A 19783-nucleotide genomic window follows, 5' to 3' on the forward strand; every position below is an offset into this window, starting at 1 on the left:
AACAAATAAACGGAACATAATACAAAACAAAAAATACAAACAGAAACAGAAACAATGGCACCTTGGGAAGGAACCAAAGGAAGTGACATATATGAGGAAGATAATCAGGGAAGTGATGGAGTCCAGGTGAGTCTGACGACACGCAGGTGCACATAAGGCTGGTATCAGGTGTGCGCCATAATGACCAGCCTGGTTAACCTAGAGGTCGGAGAGGGAGCACAAGTGACACTGGCAGACTCACTAAACACAAATGATTCACTTGTAAACTATTTCTTAGTGTGCCCCTGGCTATCCGTAAATGTAAAAAAATATATAATAATTAATATAATGAATGTGAGATTATTTCTACTGTTACTTTCACTTTTGATACTTAAGTATATTGTTTAAAACCAAATACTTTTAGACTTTTACTCAAGTAGTATTTTACTGGTTGACTTTCACTTTGATTTGATTCATTTTCTATTAAGGTATCTTTACTTTTACTCAAGTATGACAATTGTATAGTTTTTCCTCAATAATTTTACTTGTACGTAGCTTTAATTTAGTTCCTTATGCAAACAGGATGCATGTTTTGGAATAGGTGCCCTTATTTGCGATGCAATGGAAAACCTCCCTGGTCTTTGTGGTTGATTCAGTGCTTGAAAATCACTGCTCGACCTTACAGATAATTGTATGTGTGGGGTACAGAGATGATGTGTAGTCATTCAAAAATCACGTTAAACACTATTATTGCACACAGAGTGAGTCCATGCAACCTGTTATGTAACATATGAAGCACGTTTTTACTCCTGAACTAATTTAGGCTTGCAATAACAAGGGGTTGAATACCAATTGACTTAAGACGTTTCAGCTTTTCAATGTTTTATTCATCTGTAAAAATGACAAAAACATAATTCCACATTGACATTATGGGATATTGTGTGTAAACCAGTGACACAATATCTAAATGTAATCCATTTTACATTCAGGCTGTAACAGAACAAAATGTGGAAAAAGTCCATTCCTGAAGGCACTGTAATTCAGTTAGGCGTACCCCTCCACCACGATAGGCTGTATAGAGAATTCCTTCAGCATAAAAACGTTACAGGCAGGGTTGGGGTCAACCTCATTTCAATTAAACGTTATAGCCAGGGTTGGGGTCAACCTCATTTCAATTAAACGTTATAGCCAGGGTTGGGGTCAACCTCATTTCAATTAAACGTTATAGCCAGGGTTGGGGTCAACCTCATTTCAATTAAACGTTATAGCCAGGGTTGGGGTCAACCTCATTTCAATTCGGCCCTGAAATAAATTGAAGGCACACTCTTGAATTGCACAATCCTCATTTAAAAGGTTCAGCACTGAAGTCATGAATTGGATATCGAGTTACCCATTACATTCTACATCTGTAATAAAGTATTGAATTAATTAGTTAAATACATTACAAATAAAACAGGAGTATGTCATGTGAAAGGCTTGAAATTCTTTATTTGGCATCAGGGTAAGGCATCAGAAAGTGGATATCTGGATTGCACTGAACAGTTTTGTGTTGCTGTGTCAGTTTTGTGTTGCTGTGTTGCTGTTTTTTTTCTTCAGAATGGAGCAAGAGCGCCGCCCTGTGGTAGGATATGAGAAGTATTATTTTCATAATATTGAGAGAGAAACATAAATACAGTTGCTCCCTTTACTTATGAGACATCAAGCCTAAACTCAAACTGTAAAGAGTGAATAGTTTGATGTTGCAAATAAGAAAAGGTTTTTGATAGTACGATAGTCAACTTGGAGACGTCACTGAAAGAGAAAACAACTCTCTCTGATGAAGTTCTGCTCTCTAGGTTCCGGTCATTGTCCTTCTGATTGGTTGACAACAGGAACACAGTATTTGAATGGGAAGTATAAGCTGTAAACAGTAGGTAATACCGCTTACTTGAACATTAAAAACATACTGTACCTTTTGGGAAAAGCAACTCGGTCCGTCACGTGTGTTCGTTTCAGCAGAGTTGTTTTTCCTCCTGTACACTGTTCAACAGCTTTAATAAGTATTTTAATAGTGTTTTGGCATGTAAACAACATAATTATGATTTGAAATAAGTGCAATAATATAATTACAGTTGTGCATTGACAAACAGACAAATAACAATTACGTCAGATAAATTGAGCTTACATGTCAGTCTGAGTTTGTGAGGTCCTGCCAGTCTCTCCAGACGAAGTAGGCTGTGCAACCTTTCTAGTTGCACCACTTGTTTATACATCACAGACAAGAGGAGATCCCAAGAAAGACGGAACTCTGCTGGCAAAAGAGAAATGTGCTGATGTCAATGAGATGAAATTGTTTACAACACATGTGTAACTACTTTTTAATATTTTTCCTAATTAGGACTAAATATTTTGTTTTCCTAGCAGAACTATATAGCTTGAGCTCAAAGGTAATCTGCCCTTGAAAACCAATTTATATTTTTGATGACGGCCTATAGGCATCGATATGAGACAGAAACATTTACTCTAGTTTCCAAATGGACTACACAGTGTAAATAGGATCATTTTGGTTATGAAGTCTCGTCCAAAAATCAGTTTGGTAAGTGACTGCGACATGATTTACTGTACTTGCTTGCTAGTTAATATTTCTGCTCTTCGCTCCATTGTCAGTTTAGCCTGTATTTCACTGATGCATTTTTTATTTGTATCCTTCAAGGCAGCTGTCAATGATCATGTTAGGCTGCGTTTCATTATTTTTTTTTTATGGCGGGTTGATCGCAGGGGAGGCACTAGTAATGTCTGCAGTTTTTTGGATAGGCTATTTGTTTCAAGTGTATTAGTCAATAAATAAATCAAAATTCGTCATCTCGCCCATGTCTTATTCGACAAGTAGTTGTTCTGAAATGTGTATTGCTTTGCCTACATTTTACTCCCTCCTCTATGTTTAATATAACACACATACATTGTTTAGTAATTTTGGTTGCCTATCCTGACATGAAGTTTGTTCTATAGAAAGTACTTGACTCTGATGTGTGCCACAGAAAGTATTTGACTAGTGACACAATTAACTAAATTAGAAGGGGGGATTTCGGCAAAGGCCATTTTCTTGTCTGACGAACCACACCCCCTATCTTGGGACTGCAAGGCCTGGCACACTTCAGCATCATTTTGGTAGCTCATGTTGACCAGTAGTGTGTGCCACCTTCTAATTTTCGCTCACATATACTATACATGTATTTCAATTATCCATCAATTATCCATTGATGTGACTTGTATCAAGAATGGTCCACCACCCAAAGGAGGTCCAGCCAACTTGATACAACTGTGGGAAGCATTAGAGTCAACATGGGCCAGCATCCCTGTGGAACACTTTCAACACCTTTTAGAGTCCATGCCCCAACAAATTGAAGCTGTTCTGAGGGCAAAATGGGGTGCAACTCAATATTAGGAAGGTGTTCCTAATTCCTGGTTTCCTCTTTCTACAAGTGTTGGATTTTCACCCACAGCGGCCAATCCACCATTCATTCTGATCTTAACTCCTATCCGCCAATGTCCACAGATGAACCCATCTTTCCCGGTATAATGCCATTTTTTCTTTTTGCAAGACATCCCTCCATTTTACTGTGATGTCTTATGAGGGTCCTGAACCTCCCAATTTGTTACACTTCTGCCTATGTTGAGCTAAAAATAAATACTTTACCCAAGAGTAAAATAATATTTCCCAATGATTGATCGTGTTTTTTTTTTCAGATCCCCTAGCAATACAGTTTGCAGGTCCATCTGAACTCTGATATTATGACGTAACAACCGTTCCTGGACCTGACTCCAAAAGTGAGCCACCGATGAAGAGTAACAGAAAAAGATGCTGTATTGATTCTGTTTCCTTGTGTATTATTTTATATACCGTAAAAATGTCAATTGAAACTAATGGATTGATGTGTCAATTGTTGTTTTATATATCAGTTTATTGTCCTGATGCCAAGGTGTTGGGGTATCAAAGACCTGTTCCCAACTGACTTGAATTTTATAAGGCAATCTATGAAACCTTTTGACAAAGTGAAAATGATGTATTTTTAAATTTCTACTAATCATTTGAAACCATTTATGATTTTTTAATGGTTGGCAGACAGACTAATTGATTAATTTCTTTTTAAAGTAATTGTCTCTTCCAATTTTAAGGCAGAATTTTTTTGTCTTTTATGAGTTGGTTATAATTTTGTATTGCGCATACACCTCCATACACTGTTATTATTTGTTGGTATGACTTTCTGTTTAACTGCCGTCCTTCATAAATGTTATACTCTCCTTGTACATTTTTCCTTAGAGACACTTGTTTTTTCTCTATCAAGTACATTGGACGTGATCCATATGAATTGCCTTTGAAATTAGATTGGCCTTTTCTGGAGGATGAAATTGAAATTGTAGCCAATGACTTCATTTAAAAAGGATTGTCAATCAAACCAAAATGTGAGGTTTTAATCTGCAAAAAGGCAGAGCCCACTCTTCAACAGGATGGTCATCTCTTAGTAGCTTGCTAGAAAACCAGTTTGGATTTGGGTACAATTTCAGTACAATGGAGGCTTAAAGAGAGAGGTTTTAATTTCCTTCATATTTAATAGACTTAACTTTCCAAACTCGTGTTTGTTATATAAATAATCTTGTTTAACTTTATCTGGTTTGCCATTCCAAATGAAGTGAAATATTTTGTACTTGCATGGTTTGAAAAAGGATTATCCTGGAATCAGTAGAACCATGAATAAATATGTAAACTGTGAAATCACTTTTGATTTTTTTCAGGGTAATTTACCCATAAATGGATTGGTGTTTCGCTCTCCACGGTTTCTCGACTCAATTAAGCTACATTTTGAATCAAAGTTAATGAACTCAGAATAAAAAGAAATGTCCTCTCACGGTCAACTGCATTTACTTTCAGCAAACTTAACATGTGTAAATATTTGTATGAACATAAACAACAACGTTCAACAACTGAGACATAAGTTCCATGAACATGTGACTAACTGAAATGGAATAATGTGTCCCTGAACAAAGGGGGGTCAAAATCAAAAGTAACAGTCAGTATCTGGTGTGGCCATCAGCTGCATTAAGTACTGCAGTGCATCTCCTCCTCATGGACTGCACCAGATTTGCCAGTTCTTGCTGTGAGATGTTACCCACTCTTCCACCAAGCCACCTGCAAGTTCCCGGACATTTCTGGGGGGATTGACCCTCGCCCTCACCCTCCGATCCAACAGGTCCCATATGTGCTCAATGGGATTGAGAGCCGAGCTCTTTGCTGGCCATGACAGAACACTGACATTCCTGTCTTGCAGGAAATCACACACAGAACGAGCAGTATGGCTGGTGGCATTGTCATGCTGGAGGGTCATGTCAGGACGAGCCTGCAGGAAGGGTACCACTTGAGGGAGGAGGATGTCTTCCCTGTAATGCACAGCGTTGAGATTGCCTGCAATGACAACAAGCTCAGTCCGATGATTCTGTGACACACCGGCCCAGACCATGATGGACCCTCCACCTCCAAATCCATCCCACTCCAGAGTACAGGCCTCGGTGTAACGCTCATTCCTTCCACAAGAAACGCAAATCCGATCATCACCCCTGGTGAGACAAAACCGTGACTTGTCAGTGAAGAGCACTTTCTGTTCTGTCTGGTCCAGTGACAGTGGGTTTGTGCACATAGGCGGCGTTGTTGCCGGTGATGTCTGGTGAGGACCTGCCTTTACAACAGGCCTACACTCTCAGTCCAGCCTCTTTCAGCCTATTGCAGACAGTCTGAGCACTGATGGAGCGATTGTGCATTCCTGGTGTAACTCGGGCAGTTGTTGTTGTCATCCTGTACCTGTCCCGCAGGTGTGATATTCGATGTACCGATCCTGTGCAGGTGTTGTTACACGTGGTCTGCAACTGCGAGGACGATCAGCTGTCCATCCTGTCTCCCTGTAGCGCTGTCTTTGGCATCTCACAGTATGGACATTACAATTTATTGCCCTGGCCACATCTTCAGTCCTCATGCCTCCTTGCAGCATGCCTAAGGCACGTTCACGCAGATGAGCAGGGACCCTGGGCATCTTTCTTTTGGTGTTTTTCAGAGTCAGTAGTAAGGCGTCGTTAGTGTCCTAAGTTTTCATAACTGTGACCTTAATTGCCTACCGTCTGTAAGCTGTTAGTGTCTTAACGAACATTCCACAGGTGCATGTTCATTAACTGTTTATGGTTCTTTGAACAAGCATGGGAACCAGTGTTTAAACCCTTTACAATGAAGATCTGTAAAGTTATCTTTTTTTATTTATTTTTTAAATGATCTTTAAAGGCTTCACCATCTGGCAGTCTGAAGGCGGATACCAGGAGAACGCTACCTGCCCCTATGCATAGTGCCAACTGTAAAGGTAGGTGGAGGAGGAATAATGGTCTGGGACTGTTTCATGGTTCAGACTAGGCCCGTTAGTTCCAGTGAAGGGAAATCATAACGCTACAGCATACAATGGTATTTTAGACGATTCAGCAGTTTGGAGAAGGCCCTTTCCTGTTTCAGCATGCCAATACCCCTGTGGACAAAACGAGGTCCATAGAAAAATGGTTTGTTGAGATCGGTGTGGAAGAACTTGACTGGCCTGCACAGAGCCCTGACCTCAACCACATAGTGTACCTTTTTCAAAAATAATCTTTGATTAGATATTCCACGACAACAACAAGTCGATCCAGAGCATCCCAAACATGCTCAATGCATGACGTCTGGTACAGGCTATGGAAGAACTGGGACATTTTCAGCTTCCAGGAATTGTGTTCAGATCCTTGCGACATGGGGCCATGTCACGTCTGCTCCCGCTCCACCTTTCCAGTGCTTGAGGTCACCAATTTCATCATTACGCACACCTGCCACCTTCCGAAGCAATCGGGGATGCCCCAACTGGCTCGTCAGGCTCCCATGCCTCAGCTGGCTCGCCAGGCTCCCACGCCTCGGCCGGCTCGTTAGGCTCCCAAACCTCGGCCGGCCCGTCAGGCTCGCCTAGCTAGGATGCCAGGTGGCGCCCCTAGAGGGCGGGGAACTGTCACGTCTGCTTCTGTTCCCCCTCTCCGGTGCTCGAGGTCACCAATTCACTCATCATTACGCACACCTGCCACCATCTTTACCCGCACCTGCGCTTGGACTTCATCACGTCATTTACCTCCCCTATATCTGTCACTTCCTCAGTTTCATTCCCGAGTCAGCATGGATGTTATGTTTCTCCTGTTCAGACGCTGTTCTTGTTTTGTTTCATGTCTATTTATTATTAAATCCGCACCCTGTACTTGCTTCTCGTCTCCCAGCGTCTGTCGTTACAGAACCGTTACAGGCCATGCATTATTGTGATGAAACATGTGGTGATGGCGACGGATGAATGGCATGACAATGGGCATGTAATGGTAATTATTGAATTATTTAGTTTTGAATAGTGCAAAATTCTTTAATTTTACGGACGGGGGGCCTAGCTCCCAGCCATCCTCATGTACTTTGTGCCCCCCTCAGATTTTTGGGTTGCATAATGCCCCTGGTCCTAGGTCTAGGAGAGAAAACTATGTTTTAAAGAGATTTCTCAGAGTCCAGGACAGGACACCGGTCAGATCTCTTGGTGCCGCTTGCTCTACCAAATTTTTCATCATTCCCATTGGAGAATACCAAAAACAGCATAGAAGTCTTGCAACCTTTCACGCTATTGGCCACTTCCAACGCACATCTGGAATGTGATTCAATAAAAAATCTGTGTGGCCGGACACTCATGCATGATTTATAAACGCCTACAACTACAAGTGTATTTTTCTTTTCCATAAACTGTAATGTCAAAGTGAAATTAGGTTTTTAGACATTTTTGCAAATGAATTAAACATAAAAAACAGATACCCTATTTACATAAGTATTCAGACCTTTTGCTATGAGATTTGAAGTTGAGCTCAGTTGCATCCTATTTCCATTGATCACCCTTGAGATGTTTTTACAAATTGATTGGAGTCCACCTGTGGTAAATTCAATTGATTGGACATGAATTAGAAAGGCACACACCTGTCTATATAAAAGGTCCCACAGTTGACAGTGCATGTCAGAGCAAAAACCAAGCTATGAGTTCGAAGGAACTGTCCATAGAGCTCCGATATAGGATTGTGTTGAAGCACAGTTCTGGGGAAGGGTACCAAAAAATGTCTGCAGCATTGAAGATCCCCCAAGAACAAAGTGGCCTCAACCATTCTTAAATGGAAGAAGTTTGTAACCATCAAGACTTTTCCTAGAGCTTGCCACCTGGCCAAACCGAGCAATCGGGCGAGAAGGGCCTTGGTCAGGGAGGTGACCAAGAACCCGATGGTCACTCTGACAGAGCTCTAGAGTTCCTCTGTGGAGATTGGAGAACCTTCCAGAAGGACAACCATCTCTGCAGCATTTCACCAATCAGGGCTCTATGCTAAACTGGCCAGACAGAAGCCACTCCTCAGTAAAAGGCACATGACAGCCTGCTTGGAGTTGCCAAAAGGCACCTGAAGACTTAGACCGTGAGAAACAAGATTCTCTGGTCTGATAAAAACAAGATTGAACTCATGGCCTGAATGCCAAGTGTCACGCCTGGAAATCTATGGATTTCACATGACTGGGAATCCAGATATACATCTGTTGGTCACAGATACCTAAAAAATGTTTTGCCTCACAATCTCGTCACAGTATTTTTGTGCATTCAAATTGCCAAATTGAAATTGTGTTTGTTGTCCCTAGCTTATCCCTGCCCATACCATAACCCCTCGACACAACCATCAAATGGTATGATGTCTCGATTCAAGGCATACACATGAAGTCTTTCATCCGCTCACATGAGTTCAATGAGTGGCCTGATATCATTCCCAGGTAGGTAGGTGTCTGTCCTTCCAGGCACGGTCTATAATGCTAACTTGGGTCCCTTTATCAAGTAAGGCACTGGCTGCAAGTCCATTAATTTAACATCGAATCAGGCACTTCTTCGCTATGAGCTGGACTATTTTATCATTCTTCACAGCTGGTTGACTTGTTGAGTGTGAAGTAGTTTATTCCTTGGCATACCTCTCTTCTTGACACTGGCTGCTATTGTATTGAAACTTCCGGCGCCGACTGAGATGGCCGCCTCGCTTCGCGTTCCTAGGAAACTATGCAGTTTTTTGTTTTTTTACGTGTTATTTCTTACATTAGTACCCCAGGTCATCTTAGGTTTCATTACATACAGTCGAGAAGAACTACTGAATATAAGATCAGCGTCAACTCACCATCAGTACGACCAAGAATATGTTTTCCGCGACGCGGATCCTGTGTTCTGCCTTACAAACAGGACAACGGAATGGATCGCTTGCAGCGACCCAAGGAAACGACTACGAAAAAGAGGGAAACGCGGCGGTGTTCTGGTCAGACTCCGAAAAAGGGCACATCGCGCACCACTTTCCAGTATTCTTCTTGCCAATGTCCAGTCTCTCGACAACAAGGTTGATGAAATCCGAGCAAGGGTGGCATTCCAGAGGGACATCAGAGACTGTAACGTTCTTTGCTTTACGGAAACATGGCTTACTGGGAAGACGCTATCCAGGGCGGTGCAGCCAACGGGTTTCTCCACGCATCGCGCGGACAGAAACAAACATCTCTCTGGTAAGAAGAGTGGCGGGGGCGTATGCCTCATGACTAACGGGACATGGTGTGATGAAGGAAACATACAGGAACTCAAATCCTTCTGTTCACCTGATTTAGAATTCCTCACAATCAAATGTAGACCGCATTATCTTCCAAGAGAATTCTCTTCGATTATAATCACAGCCGTATATATCCCCCAAGCAGACACATCGATGGCTCTGAACGAACTTTATTTAACTCTTTGCAAACTGGAAAACATTTATCCGGAGGCTGCATTCATTGTAGCTGGGGATTTTAACAAAGCCAATCTGAAAACAAGACTCCCTAAATTTTATCAGCATATCGATTGCGCAACCAGGGGTGGTAAAACCTTGGATCGTTGTTACTCTAACTTCCGCGACGCATATAAGGCCCTGCCCCGCCCCCTTTCGGAAAAGCTGACCACGACTCCATTTTGCTGATCCCTGCCTACAGGCAGAAATTAAAACAAGAGGCTCCCACGCTGAGGTCTGTCCAACGCTGGTCAGACCAAGCTGACTCTACACTCCAAGACTGCTTCCATCACGTGGACTGGGACATGTTTCGTATTGCGTCAGATGGGAATATTGACGAATACGCTGATTCGGTGTGCGAGTTCATTAGAACGTGCGTCGAAGATGTCGTTCCCATAGCAACGATAAAAACATTCCCTAACCAGAAACCGTGGATTGATGGCAGCATTCGCGTGAAACTGAAAGCGCGAACCACTGCTTTTAATCAGGGCAAGGTGTCTGGCAACATGACTGAATACAAACAGTGCAGCTATTCCCTCCGCAAGGCTATTAAACAAGCTAAGCGTCAGTACAGAGACAAAGTGGAATCTCAATTCAACGGCTCAGACACAAGAGGCATGTGGCAGGGTCTACAGTCAATCACGGACTACAAGATGAAATCCAGCCCAGTCACGGACCAGGATGTCTTGCTCCCAGGCAGACTAAATAACTTTTTGCCCGCTTTGAGGACAATACAGTGCCACTGACACGGCCTGCAACGGAAACATGCGGTCTCTCCTTCACTGCAGCCGAGGTGAGTAAGACATTTAAACGTGTTAACCCTCGCAAGGCTGCAGGCCCAGACGGCATCCCCAGCCGCGCCCTCAGAGCATGCGCAGACCAGCTGGCCGGTGTGTTTACGGACATATTCAATCAATCCCTATACCAGTCTGCTGTTCCCACATGCTTCAAGAGGGCCACCATTGTTCCTGTTCCCAAGAAAGCTAAGGTAACTGAGCTAAACGACTACCGCCCGTAGCACTCACTTCCGTCATCATGAAGTGCTTTGAGAGACTAGTCAAGGACCATATCACCTCCACCCTACCTGACACCCTAGACCCACTCCAATTTGCTTACCGCCCAAATAGGTCCACAGACGATGCAATCTCAACCACACTGCACACTGCCCTAACCCACCTGGACAAGAGGAATACCTATGTGAGAATGCTGTTCATCGACTACAGCTCGGCATTCAACACCATAGTACCCTCCAAGCTCGTCATCAAGCTCGAGACCCTGGGTCTCGACCCCGCCCTGTGCAACTGGGTACTGGACTTCCTGATGGGCCGCCCCCAGGTGGTGAGGGTAGGCAACAACATCTCCTCCCCGCTGATCCTCAACACGGGGGCCCCACAAGGGTGCGTTCTGAGCCCTCTCCTGTACTCCCTGTTCACCCACGACTGCGTGGCCACGCACGCCTCCAACTCAATCATCAAGTTTGCGGACGACACAACAGTGGTAGGCTTGATTACCAACAACGACGAGACGGCCTACAGGGAGGAGGTGAGGGCCCTCGGAGTGTGGTGTCAGGAAAATAACCTCACACTCAACGTCAACAAAACTAAGGAGATGATTGTGGACTTCAGGAAACAGCAGAGGGAACACCCCCTATCCACATTGATGGAACAGTAGTGGAGAGGGTAGCTAGTTTTAAGTTCCTCGGCATACACATCACAGACAAACTGAATTGGTCCACTCACACTGACAGCGTCGTGAAGAAGGCGCAGCAGCGCCTATTCAACCTCAGGAGGCTGAAGAAATTCGGCTTGTCACCAAAAGCACTCACAAACTTCTACAGATGCACAATCGAGAGCATCCTGGCGGGCTGTATCACCGCCTGGTACGGCAACTGCTCCGCCCTCAACCGTAAGGCTCTCCAGAGGGTAGTGAGGACTGCACAACGCATCACCGGGGGCAAACTACCTGCCCTCCAGGACACCTACACCACCCGTTGTTACAGGAAGGCCATAAAGATCATCAAGGACATCAACCACCCGAACCACTGCCTGTTCACCCCGCTATCATCCAGAAGGCGAGGTCAGTACAGGTGCATCAAAGCTGGGACCGAGAGACTGAAAAACAGCTTCTATCTCAAGGCCATCAGACTGTTAAACAGCCACCACTAACAGTGAGTGGCTGCTGCCAACACACTGTCATTGACACTGACCCAACTCCAGCCATTTTAATAATGGGAATTGATGGGAATTATGTAAATATATCACTAGCCACTTTAAACAATGCTACCTTATATAATGTTACTTACCCTACATTATTCATCTCATATGCATATGTATATACTGTACTCTACATCATCGACTGCATCCTTATGTAACACATGTATCACTAGCCACTTTAACTATGCCACTTTGTTTACTTTGTCTACACACTCATCTCATATGTATATACTGTACTCGATACCATCTACTGTATGCTGCTCTGTACCATCACTCATTCATATATCCTTATGTACATATTCCTTATCCCCTTACACTGTGTATAAGACAGTAGTTTTGGAATTGTTAGTTAGATTACTTGTTGGTTATCACTGCATTGTCGGAACTAGAAGCACAAGCATTTCGCTACACTCGCATTTAACATCTGCTAACCATGTGTATGTGACAAATAAAATTTGATTTGATTTTGATTTGATTATGATGGATATGTGTAGTGAGGCCATATTGCTGAGGTACGCTACCTGCGCCTCGGCCCCTTGTAAACCTTCAGCTTGGGACTGTTACTGCGGCGTGGTCACTAGTCGTCCTTGACCTGCTCACGTTTAACGAAAGTTTGAGTGTCTTAAGACAGCCTAATGCCGTTGTCTTTCCCCATCAGAGAAGAAGCAAGGGTTACAGTTTGGTACCCCTCGTTTGACATATTTCACACAGCCATATGGTCTCTCTCATTTAGTCCTAGGTGGCCTACTGGCGGGAACACTGGCATGTGCAAGCAAAGGCTTACTATACATAAAAGCATTGATAAAATCAAAACAGCCCTCAATACACACATCATGCTCTGATGGATCTTTGCCTAGTACTTGACCTTCAAGAGTTCCCCAGCCGACAGAACGAGCAGGAACTTCCTGATGTCCCACACACCAGGCTCTTCCTCCTGTTGTCGACATGGCAACCTCTATCCCTCACGCAGGTACTCCGTCCCAGATGTCTGATTCATAGCCTCCGCTCTCGCTCTGATGTCCCTGGAACACCGCCTCAGCTTCTGCTTGACCCGAGTTGTCATAGATCACCTGATCAACCCAACCAACAGGTGGTGCCGATCCTGGACAAGCCCCCAGAAATATTTGACTCTTTTACTCAAGTATAACTATTTGGTACTTTTTCCACCACAGTACTTAAGTGGATTTAGACTTTTATTCAAGTAGTATTTTGCTGGGTGACTAACTTTTTTTCTATTAAGTTATCTTTACTTTTACTCAAGTATGACAATTTTAGTTATTTTTCCACCACTAAGTGTTCATTAGTTATGAACGTTATGACATGCCAAAGTCAATATCGAACATCAAGCTAACAACACCACGGTGCTTTGGTGATGGAAGGGGGAAGTTACCCGCATGACTTGATGATCAGTAAACAGCTGTGGACTTTTTTGGATTGTCACACCCCTAATGCCCTGTGTTGGTCAGGATATTAGGGATGTCTCCATAGGAGCACATTGTTTTCTAAGAGTTTAGGGGTTCATGAAATGTTGCACTGTGTCAATCAATTCGTGTCCGGTAAAAGAAATGTACAAAAATAAACACAGATACATTAAGTCATCTTTATTGCAAAGGGAGTACATCTGTAGAAAATGAATATTTCATAAAAGATTTAAAGGTTATAGATACACTAATACTAGAATGTTGCATTTAGTGTGTTTAAAAGTCAAGAAATCCTCTGGCTGTAGATTACAAACACACACTCCGCATGTCTTACTATACCTGTGAGGACTTTTTGGGAACTAACATTTGCTTCCCATTCAAAATCCTATTTTTCCTAACCCTAACCCTTACCTCAACACTAACCGTAACCCTAACCTGAACTCCTAAACCTAAATCCTAAACCTATCCACTAACCCCTAACCCGAGCCCTAATTTGAACCCTAAACCTAAAATAGCCTTCATTCAAGTGAGGACTTTTTTTTTCACTTCTGAATTCTGGTTGGTTTACTATTCTTGTGAAGACTTTGGTACTCACAAGTATAGTAAAACATGTCCACACACACGTGCACACACACACAAACACAGAGTGCAATTGGAGAGTCATCCAGATGGGGGGGTCAGAGTAAGAGTGGGTAGGGGGAAGACCCGTCTGCAGGATGAATTGCTGCAGGTTACTTCTTGTTCGGCTTCTCTCCAGCACCTGACACCTCTCCTGGAGGGAAGTGGACAAGATGTCATGTTAGTTCCATGTCAAACGTCGACAATTTCATGTAAACCTGATTGTTAAAGGGCCGTACAGTTAAAAAACAAGATTTCCCCCCGTTGTTTAATGACATTTCCACACTATGAGGCTCGAAATGACACTGAGAATTATGATAATGTAGTAGGACCTCGTCTGATACTAGTCTGGTAGTGAGGTTTGTCGCCATATTGGGGGCGGAATAAGACAAAGGTTCAGTGGAGGACGAGCATCCAAAAAACTCATAAGGACCAGTTACCCAGACACAGATTAAGTCTAGTCCTGCATGAAATATTTTAGTCCAGGACTAGGCTTAATCTGTCTGGGAAACCGGCCCATAAGGAAACGTAGGGAAAGGCAGCGGTTCTATTAACACAGGAAGCCAAAGGCAAGTTTCCATCTCTGGGTAGACAACACAGGTGATTCTACAGGTGTCCTCTCAAGCTCAATAACTCCTCTTCATTGCTCACTTGCTATTACAGGATACAGTTAACCCCCAGGCTGCCGAGTTATACAATGTACTGCCTCTGGGTTTACAGTGTCAGATATACAGAATAATCCCCAAACAAGTTCTAAAGAACATGGCGCAACCATCTTCGAACACAGCTCTTTTATACTGAATATCCTAGGTTGCTTTCACTGGGTTTTAGCTCCTGTGAGACGTTTAGCAGTGAGTTTGACTTTGTCGGTTATTCTGTGTCATTGAACACAATCAAGGGATTGTAGTCTGATTGCTACATATACTGTAAGATGTAAATGTAAATGTAAGAAAAAAAAGGTGCTATCTAGGACCTAAAAGGGTTCTTCTGCAAAAGGGTTCTACCTGAAACCAAAAAGGGGTCTCTTATGGGGACAGCCGAAGTACATTTAACATTTACATTTAAGTCATTTAGCAGACGCTCTTATCCAGAGCGACTTACAAATTGGTGCATTCACCTTATGACATCCAGTGGAACAGCCACTTTACAATAGTGCATCTAAATCTGTACCTTTTTGGACCCCTTTTTTCTACGGGTGAACCCTATCCAGGGTGGGTCTGTAAAGTCCGTCAGTGCTGGAGGGGCCTGTACAACGCAAGATGAATTTGACCTTGATGGCCAGCTGACCCAGATAGAATAGAGACTCTAAGGGACAGTCATCAGCCACAAGCTGCCTCTCTGTTCCTCATAGCTTCTGGATGAGAACATAGCGACCCGTCTGACCTGTAGAAAAGACACACCAAGATAGGAGTGAGATTGGAGGAAATGACAAAGGAAATTACATCAGACAGAGACTGACCAATAACCTGTGCGAGGGCGATGACCACATCCTGACAGGGAGTCTCCAGTGATAAGCCGCACATCACCCTTACCACACCCTTCACCCACACCTTCAGCTCCATCTTGTCCTGTCAATCAAACTCAGAAGAACATGGCTGCCACACTATCCACCTGTGAGAGAGGAGGGTAAAGATGTCAATATACTGAGTTCAAATAATAAACTATTTCATAGTACCAAATCAACCTATAACCCCTACTTCTAGGTGCAAATATCGGGTATTTCAATGGAGGAAATATGTTTGTTCCTGTATTCCCATAACTAGAGCTGAAGACTTCATCAGGAAACCTCACACTCTTCTCTCAAGGGAAAAATGTGACCGGCCAACTCTGCAATCCTACACCCTACAGTCCTGTACCTGTCATCTGTGTTGACGCCTGACCAGAGAAGGCAGAGCCTTCTGAGGTGAGGGGAGGAAGAGGTGTATTGTGTTACATTCTCATGGTGTCAATAGCCTGGTATTTCAATGTGGATCTGCATTTTGATAGGAAAAAATGGCTTCCTACGCTGCAAACTTAGAGACAGAACGTCATACCTTAATGTTTGTTTGGCTATATGTATGTATGTAAAGGTGTCAAATTAAAATTTGAGAGTGCAAACGTTGTCAGATGCAAATATATTATATATAATAAGTACACAAAATGAAAGAGATGGGACTCTGAAATGAAAAATGGGAGAAGGCTAGTGCTCTCCCACTAATTGAGTGATACTGCAGAGGTGGTTTGTCGTAGGCTATTTTTTATTCTTCTTCTTTATTTATTCAGAGGAACCCTATTGAGACCATGGTCTTATTCATAAGGGGGCCCTGATCACAACAATACAAAAACCAATACAATGTCAAACAAAACCTCAGTGTCATCTCAAGTTAACCAACCCTGTGAACGAATTTGGTCAGTCATGTTTTTAATACTTCAACAGCAAAGTTAGCTAAGTTTGTGCGTAGTAGAGTTTGTAAACAAAAAGGGAATAGTGAAGTGATCTAGGGTTATTTAATGAGGACCAGCCAACCTTTTGATACAGTAAGCAGTGCTGAGTATTAAAACTGTCACCAGTGATAGAGCAAAGTGTGCTGTGGTAGACGACATCCAAAGATTTAAGAGTTGTGGCTGCTGCATTCTGGTAAATTGTGTCACCATAGTCAAGAACTGTCAGGAAAGTTGACTATACAATCTGCTTCCTGCTGTTTAGGGAGAGGCAAGATCTATTTCTAAAAAAAAAATAAGCCCACGTTTTAAACGTTAAATCAATCCAAAGCCCAAATATTTATAGGCGGGAACCCGATCGACGGGAGAACCAGTCAATTAATAGCTATGTAAGTCCATCTGAAACATTTTTGTGAGAATTAGAGAATAGTTTATTCGCTGTTAGTCAGCACCTCCACACAAAATACGTTTTCTCGGTGTGTGGAAGCTCATGATTTTGTTCTGAAAATTAGAGAACAACATATATATAGCCTTGCCCACAATAAGTACAAGTATTAAACGAACCAGGGCATTATGTAAGGCAACAAAGTCAGATTGCAGCTCTATAACAACACCTGGTCTACAGGTGGGGCAATGGCATACATACATACATGCGTTAGATGATTTTAAAGGCCCTTTTCTGTGAATTAAAAACCTTTCCCAATGTAGGCCCAACTTCTTGAGATGTGACAATGTTTTAGTATGGCAGTCACCAATTGAAAGCAAGATTTGTGTTTAACTTCAACTTAGTCAAATAAGGAAACGAGCGCAACTGTCATTTGTGAAATGTTGTCATTATACAATAACGTATTCAAATGTATTCCCAGGTCTGGGTTTAATAGAGTTGACTCCAACCCTTGTTGAGACGTCAAAATTGCTCTTGTGAATGTCTCACCTGTCTCCATGCAGTGTTTCCATGGATGCCATTGACCGTCTGAGGCAGAGGCTCATAGAGAAGGAAAGAGAGATGATATAGTACAGATGGTAGACAGTTGCTGTAGGACTCTATAGCCCCTCACCTTTGACCTTAACATTAACCCTATTTCTTCTTTGTCTTGTTTTGACTTACAGAATTCAGATGGACTTTGCTCCACCTTTTTGCTGTTTTCCCTGGGTGGGAACAACTTCAGCGTTTGGTCCCAAGGGGTCCTCTTTTCACTGGAAGCCATAAAAACAGAGAGATGTCTTAAAAAAGTGACAGGCTAGCCTAAACATTAAAACAACTGCAGATCCTAATGTGATTGGGCATTAGTGCCTTTATTTGACCACTGGAGGGCAGCCTCTTATAGACTGACAAACATTGATAACAAATCAGGAATCAAATGCAAGTTCAAGTAGAATTAAGAATTAGAATACTAATTTAATAGGATATCTACGTGAAAGTCATTGTAGGAAGAGTGCAAATTTATCTCAACCACTTTGGAAAACAACCCTGCTAACAGATAACATATTATGGAATATAAGAAATGATTCCAAAGTTTAAAAAAAATATTTTGAAACATGCACATACTTTTATTGTATAATCTGTAGCCGACAACTCACTCAGCTCTAACATGTAGCGAAATGGGAGACATTACATTTCCCATTGCTCTTATTGAACCAGGGAATTGAGTAAAAGCAAGAGACTGTAATACTGTAATTAACTGTCAGGATAGATGATAAATATACTGTGAGTGAATCTGCAGGCGCTGTCCAGCTGGCGCGCGCGCGTGCGTGTGTGTGTGTGTGTGTGTGTGTGTGTGTGTGTGTGTGTGTGTGTGTGTGTGTGTGTGTGTGTGTGTGTGTGTGTGTGTGTGTGTGTGTGTGTGTGTGTGTGTGTGTGTGTGCTTGTGAAAAGGAGGGGGTGGTGTCTAAATCAACAGCTTGCTTGCGCTGATAGTTAAAACCAGGTCTTATCCTGACTTGGGATAGACATGAATGGCTCACAGAAATATTCCACTGATTCAAATGCATGATTTAGGCTGCGTACATGTTTAGAATTACAAGCATAGAACCCAAGCCAATAGATATCCACTCCCTAGTTGAAGCTACGCACTCCTGTTTCAACCTCCAGAACTCTTTACATCACCAAGTACATACATACTTCATGCTATAATTATCTAAATGCTATAGCCTCATGGATGGCAAAACGGACTCTCTTCATTGCAGACCAGCAGGTAACCTTGTGTTTGCCCTTGATGTTAGTGGGAATCATTTCAGTTTCAATAGTCTGCCCCTCACCTAGAGTGGCAGTTATGGCTAAGAGCGACAGCACATAGGTGACAGAGAGAAATTACCTGCCACCAAATAGCCCAATTCCAAATCCACCCTTATCCCATACTCTGTATCCCCTAGTCACCTGTGTAGATCTGAAATGGGTGGCTACACTGATTGGTTTCAGCGTGGTGAAAATTACACCTAGCTTATTAGAGGACAAGGTGGATGGAGCTATTACCATATTGCACAGAGAGAGAGAGAGAGAGAGAGAGAGAGAGAGAGAGAGAGAGAGAGAGAGAGAGAGCAATTAGAACCTAACAGCTCCCCTACCTGACAGCCTAGTAACCCCTCACCGAGATGGCGCCCCAGGCTACACCAGTCACAACAGAGAATATGAGATCAGTGGCCAATGGCGATTCCCCGCTGCCTTCCACCTGCCACGCCATTGGATGAAAAATACAAATCATCACCATAATTTGTCAAAAAAGAAGGAAGTGCCTCAGGTTGTCAGTTGTTCATTGGTTATATTCCATCCAAGCTTTCAGCTCAGTCAGATAGTTTATAGATTTGGATAAAGAGTTTCCACGTATTATGAATGAACATCTATTTGTGTACACATACATTCTGCGTCGTTACAGGGTTAATTCTGTGTGGTCACAGCGTTAAAACAGAAACAATTCAAAAGGTGAGGTTTAGGTATTATTTCCCAGTGGTTAAGGTTAGGGCTATGGTTTGGGAATTCTTCAAAGAAAATAATGAAAAACGATGCCCTATTACCATCAAGTATTCTCGCGGTTTGAGGGCGCCCAGGGGTTTCAGCAGTGTGCTTTGGCTCTGAGTATCACAAGTTCAATCCCAGTGCCAGGCAGTTGTTTTTATTTTATTTTGTGAGTGCCGAGGAAGGCGTATATTGACATTCTGGGGACCTTTTCAAACGTCCAGTATTGCAGTCTATTTCTCGTGATCAATCTGGAAGGACAGCTTGTCAAGCCCCCAATGGTTTTTAACAAAGAGCCA

The 19783-nt window shown here is 42.8% G+C and overlaps 1 long non-coding RNA gene across 1 annotated transcript; it reads right to left on the reverse strand.

The window, feature by feature from the left end:
- Nucleotides 1-1471: 1471 nt before the first annotated feature.
- LOC118362962 (uncharacterized) lies at nucleotides 1472-2265 on the reverse strand. Its single transcript, XR_004821295.2, has 3 exons — nucleotides 2144-2265; nucleotides 1931-1998; nucleotides 1472-1595 (listed from the first exon to the last, which is right to left on the reverse strand). It is a non-coding gene; the product is annotated as an uncharacterized LOC118362962 (long non-coding RNA).
- Between the last annotated feature and the right edge of the window lie 17518 nt (nucleotides 2266-19783).

The sequence above is a fragment of the Oncorhynchus keta genome, chromosome 2 (genome assembly GCF_023373465.1).
Source record: "Oncorhynchus keta strain PuntledgeMale-10-30-2019 chromosome 2, Oket_V2, whole genome shotgun sequence".
NCBI classification, from domain to species: Eukaryota; Metazoa; Chordata; class Actinopteri; order Salmoniformes; family Salmonidae; genus Oncorhynchus; species Oncorhynchus keta.